A 9,011-nucleotide genomic window follows, 5' to 3' on the forward strand; every position below is an offset into this window, starting at 1 on the left:
TCTCACACCTCTGTTTTTCTTCAGGAGTCTGTTCAGCTGGGCTGACTAGTCAAGTATTCCAAGTATTTTCTCATGCCTACTCAATATTTGGTACATCTGGGCATGCTTTTCCACTCTCATCTTAGTCAGGCTCAGTTTTTGTCTCTTCACATACAAGCAATAGAATATCAGGTTACCAAGATTTGTGTTTTTCATTTATACCCTGCATGCAAGGTTTTTTACACTTTTGGCTGTACACACATGCACTTTCTACAGTGGACATTGTGAGACCAGCTGAACCTTTCTTTGGATCTGCTGTCCTTGAAAGTGCACCTCTCCTCTTCATGAGGATTTGTTTTGGTGGCTTGTCTGTGCCAATATCATTATGGAAATCCCCTTGCCACCCCAACCAGGTCTCTATCTTTTTCCAGATGCTTCTGTGTTGGGCTGGGGCATGTCTCTGAACAACAACATGACATTGGGTGTGTGTGTGTGTGTGTGGGCTCTAGAAGAACACTCATGCTACATCGACATGCACAAACTTCTTGCAGTTCATTGGGCATGTTCCTGTTTCTCCTCTCCTATTCTTTATACCATCTTTCTCTGAAGACATACTTCCTTTTCTTCTTGCCTGTGGTTGTTCTTGTTTGAATATATATGCCTTTGATACTTCCTGACATTCTATTATTCTTATCTACTTCTCTACCCAGACCAAACTTTTCTTTCTAAGACATTGGCTGCTTGGGCAGGTGATCATTCTCTCACATCTCTCACCTCTATGCTCGTTTTAAAGCTGGATCATCTTCTGTGTCTAGTTTGGGCTGTGGAGTGTTATATGGCATGAACATCTGCTTTTCAGAATTCCTCTCATTATTTATTTCTACCTTGGGATCCCTCTTCAACCAGAAATCTTTCGCCTTCTCTCCTTACCGAATGGGTCTGCCAGCTCCTTCAGTTGGTGTATTCTTCCCTATTTATTGATGCTTGCAGATTTTTGTATATTTTGTTGCATCAAATGTGTCACCTTTCTAACTCTTTTGGTTCACATTTTCTCCCAACCTTGGATGAAATCATTCATGCAGATAAATCTGCTCATGTTCATTGCCCATTATTTTCATCATTTAGCTGTTTCATTTCCTGCAAGATTTTGACTCCCTCTAATCACTATCTTTCAATATACATGCTGCCTTTGAAGAGGGTAAGTACATTTTCCTTTTTATCACCCTCTTCCCTTTTATATGATCCCACCAGGTGACTGATGTTGCCTGTCATGCTATGCTTATTTTCCCAAATCCTCATTGGGCCAGGTGTAACAGAAAACACTCCAGTGGCTCTATCAATCAGTGCTCACTGTCAAGGTGGAGTGGTTTTACTCCATTGCCCAATCAAGTCCAAACTATTCCATTGACTATCAGGGGAAAAGTTGGCACCAAGAAAGTGACTGCCCACTGTTTTGGCTATTGCTTTCTGGTTTTTCAAAATAGTGTTTCGTAGTCACCCATTGCAATGTCTTCAGTAAAAGACCTTTTTGTCAGGCACCTAATGAGGATTCAGGTCAACCCCTTATTCAAGTGAAACATGGTAGATCCTTGCTGCTTAACAGTTCATAATCGCTTAGTTGGTGGACCTTGGAAAGTTCTTCACTGACTGTATACAGCACAATATGATGGGAAGTAAGGCCGTGATGCCATTGTCTATGTACTGCAGGTCACCCTTCAAACAGCTAGTATGTCTTCCTCCTGCAGTAGGATGGTTCATCACCCCCATCTCTGTCTATCCCGTTGAGTCAAAGTGAGACTCACACAGTAAAGTTCTACCCATCAATGTGACACTTGGGACTCTTGTCTTTCCTCCTCTTCCTTCTATGGAGTCCCTGCCAATGGGTGTTACACTTCATGGGCTTTCCTTTCATGCAGTTTTGGAATGGAGCTCGTATTGGTTTAATGTTTGCACTGGCTCCTTCACCATTTCAATATGGGATTCTGACTATTCTGTGTGAAGAGGTGAGGTATTGTCTCAGAAGTTAGCATATTCCTTATTTGAAAATGTATTTCCGATAACATATTCTCCTCGTCACATCATCCCACACTTAAGGAGTCTTCCCTGTAGTCAACAATTCAAAATTAGCAACAGTGGCTGATAACCTTTCTTACCATAAGAAAGACAGAGCAAGCATGTTTGGCAGAAGTAGGAATCAAACGTGACACTTTTAATTAAAATAAGAGCTGATTTGCAGATGTTACTATAACATAAGGGCCTACCTTGGTCAGTTTTAATTATTTTGTACTCAATTATTCAAGTAAACCAAAACATTTTTACATGGAATATTACAATATATAGGCATATACTGTTTTCAACATGCTTTTATTAATATAGGAATTATAAAAATTTTTGTTTAATTACTTGTTATGTATTTTTGTTGTAAACACATGGTCTAGAAAACTGTTGATGTTGTCTTGTTTTTTAAAGCACATAGTATCTACTCTGCCTGAGATGTTGTGGTACATCAGTGTTGAAAGGGTCAGCAACTACACCATCCTTTACTGGCCAAGTTGATGATATATGTATGCCACAGTCAACAAATACTGTTAGAGAATGACCAGGTGGCACTGTCATAAACACAGAGAAAATACTATTTTCTGTATCAGTATGGAACCTTGGTTCTACAGAGTTTATTTGGTTTTCATTGTGATTGGTTTGTGGAGATTTATCTTGAGGGATGAAAGCTGGTGATCTAATTACTGATCCAATAGAAGCAGTTTTTCACTTGTGTATACAGGTATGCACACTATTTTTTACTGTATCTATATAAAAAATGTTTTCATTTTTATTCAAACATGTTCAATCTATTTATTCTCAGGCATCTTAAACTCAGTTAAGTTTTCAGGTTCAGCTTATTCTGAGTATCTTTTCCATCCTGCTGTTATTAAACAGACCTATCTAATACTTGTGTGGAAATCATTTCTCTTGAGAATTCCACAATATTAATAAAAGCATATCATATTTATTGTTACGCAACCATATAGTTATTGTTTATTTCAAGTTGTCATGTACTTTAGAAACAACATTTTAATATAGAGGAGGATGTAATTAGAAATGTACATGTGCAAGAGTACTGAAGTATTAACAAGCAAAACAGTTTTTACAGAAACCTTTCCTTATATACTGAGAGTCATGGTCCTAATGTAAGGAAAGGTAGTCTCCAAACATTTTTAAATGTGTGAGTTATTTAAATGAAAATTATTTTCATGAAGCCAAAGAGGTTTTTGTTAGTGAATGTAGCTGAAATTATGGTTTAACAAATGTCATTTTCAAAATAGATGAATAAGGAGATTAACAACAAAAAATACCTAGATTTCAATAATATTAAATCTTCAAGTAGACCAGTGGCACTTTTCAATCTGTCTTGGTGAAAGTGCATCAGAATTAAGAAAATTACTCTCATCAAAAGCAGGAGAATGTATACAATTAATCCCGAACTCAAGAGCTTTCAGGACCTAAGGCAAGTCCTAGCTTGACCCTAGCCATAATGGGTGCACCTTGTGGTGTATGTTCTCTTGCTTCACTGGTTAAATAAGCTTTGGGCTTCTCCACTTTCAAATATTTTTGCCTTTTATATCTCTGTTTATCAAAGTTAAAAAAGATATAGTTAAGAAAAAACTGTTCTCCAGGCTCATAGGTATTATTAAATTATCTTGGCTCAAAACATTAATTTTGACATGAAGAGCTTTTATAATTATAGTAACTTCTAAAAAAAATCAAGAATTTTTTTAAAGTTCAAGTTATATTAAATAACATTATGTCATATAAAAATGTAGAAAATTTCTTGAAAATAAATGCCAGTTTTAAAGAAACTTACCCTAAAATTTTGAAGAAGCTTAGCATAGAATAAGTGTCTTGTCACTGTCGAAAAAGTCTTGTTACTGGAAAATACCTTATGATTATAATTTTAGGTATTGTTTAGAAAAGTATATATATATATATAGTTATCATGGTTCTAGAAAAAGGAATCTTTTTTTAAGACGTTGCATTTTATTAAATGAAGGTACCATTGTTGATGTCATATGTCTTAAATTTCAAGTAGTCTTTGACCAAATTTTAAAAACAAAATAAAATGAATGCATGTATAAAAATTATATTTTTGGAAGTGTTGTAACATTTAAGAAATGAATATAAAATAGTATCTATGGAGCAAAGAAAAGGGTGTTGATAAAGGCTATTTTTGTGAGTGAGAAAATGTAACCTGTAAATAATACGTGTATGGTACTACTAAAGTAGACAGGTAATTCTATTAGTGTGTAGTGGTGCTTGTGCCAAAGACTTTACAGTTTGCCTAAAGGAATGGTCCTCCTTGAGGATCTAAGGATATGCTCCCTCAAAAAATTTTGAAATTGAAGACTATCAGATACAATATTTCCTGCATTTTCTGGCCCTTTTATCAAATAACAATAGGAACAGAACTGATAGCATGAAAAGGTAATAAATGTATGAATATGTATTATATATTTATATGTTTTAGCTTTATTTGCACTAGGAGGATTTTTAACACATTTATATATATATATACCATGACTTTGTTCCCACCATCATTCAGATGATACCTCTAAAGTAGGCGAAAGTAGTCAGTAAATTTAAAAATATTTTTTTGCATTGTATTTTATTAACTTAAGATTAGTACAGTCGTATTTTGTTACTAGTCAATGAGCAGAGAATGGACAATGGAATATATGGTCATATGACATGTTATACTTATCTCACTTCTAGATCATTCAAAAGTGGTAGAAATGACTTCAAAGTTATTTCAAAACAACTAAGGCAAAGAGAGACTCAAAAAGATTGCAGTTAAAGTGATTCTGGTGAGTTCTTCCATGAAAAAAATACTGTTAGAAAAAACATAATATAAAATACTAAAGTAGCATCCAGCATCTAATGAACCAGTGGTCACGTTAACACAAAATTCTGCATATATTACACAAAAATTGGCATACCAAACAATGTACATTTTTTTAAATACATGTTTTGGCTTTACATAATGGCAGGAGCTCTTACACTTTCCATGAAAAAAAAATCTGATAATTGAAGCCCGTTGCATTCTCTGTTTTTCACACATCTTATGGCAGCTGAGTATTGGTGAGGTCTGTAACAAATTTGTTATTATATATTTGTGTGAATATTAGTGTTTGTTTGGATTGGGTTTATATTTTGAAACATGCGTAGCTAGTGTTGGATATGTATTGCGAAACTCCCGCCTATTCTCCAAAGATTCTCGAGAGTAAGAATCAACAATATATCTATATGCGAAAATGTTTAAATGTAGCTCAGTGTTGTTATGTAATCTGAATTTTCTAGAAACCTTCCCACACCTATAAATACAACACATGCCAAGGAGAGTGTCTATTAGTAGTTTGCTATAATCAGTGTGCTATAAACTTCAAAAGCTATAACTGTGATTTTTATAACGTTTATCAATCAGAAAACTTCAGATATTTAACCAGGAACCTTTACAAAGTTTGAACATTACAAATTATTTAACTGCAGTGGATTCTCATCGGACATTAGTATTTATACAAAAACATTACCTAACTTCAACACACCAAAATTTAGCGTGTGTGGCAAAGGACAAAACTAGCTAGCTTCCCGGCAATTCGTATCTACATCAACTTGAAATTAACTCACTCATTGTGAACCCCGATAAGATATCAAGGAGGTTCCAGTCTAGAAAGAAAATTTAATATATTATGTTTGTAAATTTTTGAAACTTCTGTTTATAAATCATTGTTGGTAATAACTATTTGTAATAATTGTTATTTTAAATTGTATTTTTGTGTGTATATTAAAATGTATTTGTGTTAAAAAAGAAAAGGGTGTGTATTAATCTTGTTGGCAAATATCGTAAACTGAATATATATGTGCTTTAATTTAACTACTAAATCCAAAGTACAAGTTAACTACTAAATTTAAATTATCAGTTAACTCAGCTTCAGGCTATTTGATATTTTAATATGTAACAGGTCATATGTAGGCTGTCTGAATCAGACTGAATTGGCATCCTGTGTACATAGTTTTTATTGTCTTGTTAGTTACCATTGAGTGACCCAATTGCAATTTTTTTGTCATTCATTCATAGTACATACCATTTAAAGCCCTAACATGACTTCTGGTTACTAGTGGGGTCCATCATGGGTCTGTTTTAAAGTTTACTATTCATAATTAATTTCAGTAATTGGAGTTACATCCTAGTGGACATTATTATTTCTGAATTTGTTGATTATATAAAGATTCTAATAAGGACTGATAGAGTTGAGTATGTTCCATTTACTTAGAAAGACCAGGACAGGCCTAGTAATTTGTCCAAAATATAAAAAATGAGTTTTGAGAAGCATTATTTAATGTACTTGTGTGATATGCAGGTATATTAAATGTTTTCTACCTGCATTAGTTATATAGAAATGTTTAAAATTTCTCATTATTTAGTTTCCATGCTGTAATGGCTGCAATGTGTGATCCAGAAAGTCATTATGATTACCTTATTCTGGTTTGTTTACTTCTTTGTTCTGTATGGTAGGTAATGTATATTCTGTCCAAGAGAATACTGCAGTAACATAAAGCATACAGGTTGAAAGGATTGACACTAATATCTTTTGCTGGCCAATCTGATGTTGGCTAAATTTCATAACCGATCAGTGCTGTGAGAGGACAAAGATCACTGAAATCAAGTTTACCTGTTGTTTTTATCTATGCTTTATTTAGCTGGTTCTACTAGGAGATCTTTGAATGATGTAATACTTCAAAAATATTGTGTTTCCAATATGATACATTACCTCATCTCACATAAATAGCTATTATCGTTCAATGCTGCCCCTCTATATGCAAAACCTTTTTTGCATGCCACAAGCCTTGAGCTCCCATGTATCCCAAAATTAGCATGGTTCAACTGCATCTTGCATGCAAATCATCATGGGACAACCCTCCATCAATAATAGTGCGACACACCCTCCTGACACATGAGATTGCCTTTATTCGATTCGGACCAGGTGGTTAGGACACTCTACTGGCAATCTGAGGGTCGTGGGTTCGAAACCCCATCCCACCAAACATGCTCGCTCTTTCAGCTGTGGGGGCATTATAATGTGATGGTTAATCCCACTATTCATTGATAATAGAGTAGCCCAAGTGTTGACAGTGGGTGGTGATGACTAGCTGCCCTCCCTCTAGTCTTACACTGCTAAATTAGGGACGGCTAGTGCAGATAGCCCTCGTGTAGCTTTGCGCGAAAGCCAAAACAAACAAACAATTATTTGATTCTACTGAACTATCACTTCTTGTTTGGCAGGGCTATTGTCAAGACACTTTTTGTTTGGGCTTTTTTTTTTAATTTCATCTGAAGTGGAGGTACTTTCTATTTTTTTCTACTTCACTTTACCTGTTTTAAGTGATAACTTATCTTTATTGTACTTCACTTTTTTTTTGGTTTTCACCGAAGCTTATGTTTCCTCTACGAAAATGTTATCATTTACTTCCAGCATAATTACCTAGTCTTCAGGTGGCAGTACTCGACTGAGGAATTGTCAGCTTTTATACATTTGGAGATTGATCATCATATGAGGTGACTTTTGTCGGGCCTCAAGTTTGGTGGCCACACATTTGGGTCTGCCAACTTTGGATAGATAAGCTGTTATACTGTTACAGCTTATTAAATATTTTGATATTAATACTATTATTTGTAGTTATTTGGTTTCAATAACATGCATTTAGTAAGATTTGTATCTACTTCTTGTAAGGTTAGGGTTTTTATATTAACACTTAATGATATCCTTTTGTACTACAATATTAGTTTAGGCTTAACATGTGTCTTTGTAATTTTAGGCTTATATGTCATTCATCTTACTGGTAAATCGTTCATTAGGTTAAAGAAATTATTTCTTCAATAAATACCATTTACTAAATTTTATTGTAAATATACACATACTTAATTTTACAATATAATGACTCTTTTATTTTTGTAATTAAATATATTTTATACTTTTTACAATTAATTTCATTTTTGAGAACCCCTGTGTTCGGGATCTGCCTAACCTTCTTCCGCTATTGCTTACCTTCCTCTTCAAACTGTCAAACACATTTGGGGTGACGTCTGTTTTAACAATTTTCCTTCACCTGATTCTGTATTGGCCTTCCCAGGCCCCTACTGCAGAGTCTGCTAGGCCTCACTCTGCCAGTTTTATACATGTTTCACTGTTGCTTTTTTCCCCCCCCTCTTTTTCCAGATACGATGGTTCATGCTGGGCCTTTTTTTGTCTCTCTTTTGAGAGATTGTGTTGGCATGCCTTGCCCTCCATGGGCTTTGGTTCATTTTGCTTTAGCTTACCATCAGGCAGATTGTTTTTTCTTGCTTCTCTTCCCTTCAAATCTCTGTTGCCTGTATGGGGCACAAAATCTGTCAATCCTATCCCTTTCTCCCTAACCAAGTTTTCCAGCCTTCATCTTCCCCTATCGCCTCTCCTACTGGTATTGGCTGTCATACACCTCTTTTCTGAGGCGTTCCATCTATTTCGTAGGATACCTTCCTTCTCCTTACCTTCATGTTGGGGCAGTTGTTATCTTTGGCTCTTTCCCTATAAATGTGGCTTCTTTGCTTTTGGGATCTTCTGAGGTTGGACACTCTCTTTTACCAAATATGTTTCCCTTCCATTTCTAATAGGGACTTACGGATGGCTCTTTTCCTCCACTGGTCCATTTTTTAGCATAACGTAGGGTATATATTGATACATTCTTTTCTTTCTTTTTTGGTTGCTCGTTTGTCTGTTTGGTCATTGCATTATTTATCCATGTTTCATATTCAGCACCTTCCTGTCATTTACCTGTCCCACATCTAAGAGTTTCTCCATTAAATTGTGTATTCTCAATGCAGATTGAAGTTGTGTGATTGATCTGTCCCACCTCAATCACTTCTTTTCTCCAGGACTGAGGATGCCCATGGTCGACATTTTGTATTATTATTCCCACGTTCCTTATTTTCTAACCCTCATGGT

General features: G+C 35.1%; 1 long non-coding RNA gene across 2 annotated transcripts in view; it reads left to right on the forward strand.

Moving 5' to 3' along the window:
* Positions 1–2,453: 2,453 nt before the first annotated feature.
* The window catches only part of LOC111087010, a 38,808-nt gene continuing 32,250 nt past the window's right edge, over positions 2,454–9,011 (forward strand). For both annotated transcript variants that reach the window (XR_002611736.1, XR_002611735.1), the window contains exons 1-2: positions 2,454–2,758; positions 4,744–4,835. This is a non-coding gene — a long non-coding RNA (uncharacterized LOC111087010). The remainder of the gene's footprint in view (positions 2,759–4,743; positions 4,836–9,011) is intronic.

Source organism: Limulus polyphemus, unplaced genomic scaffold, assembly GCF_000517525.1.
Source record: "Limulus polyphemus unplaced genomic scaffold, Limulus_polyphemus-2.1.2 Scaffold1635, whole genome shotgun sequence".
NCBI lineage: Eukaryota > Metazoa > Arthropoda > Merostomata > Xiphosura > Limulidae > Limulus > Limulus polyphemus.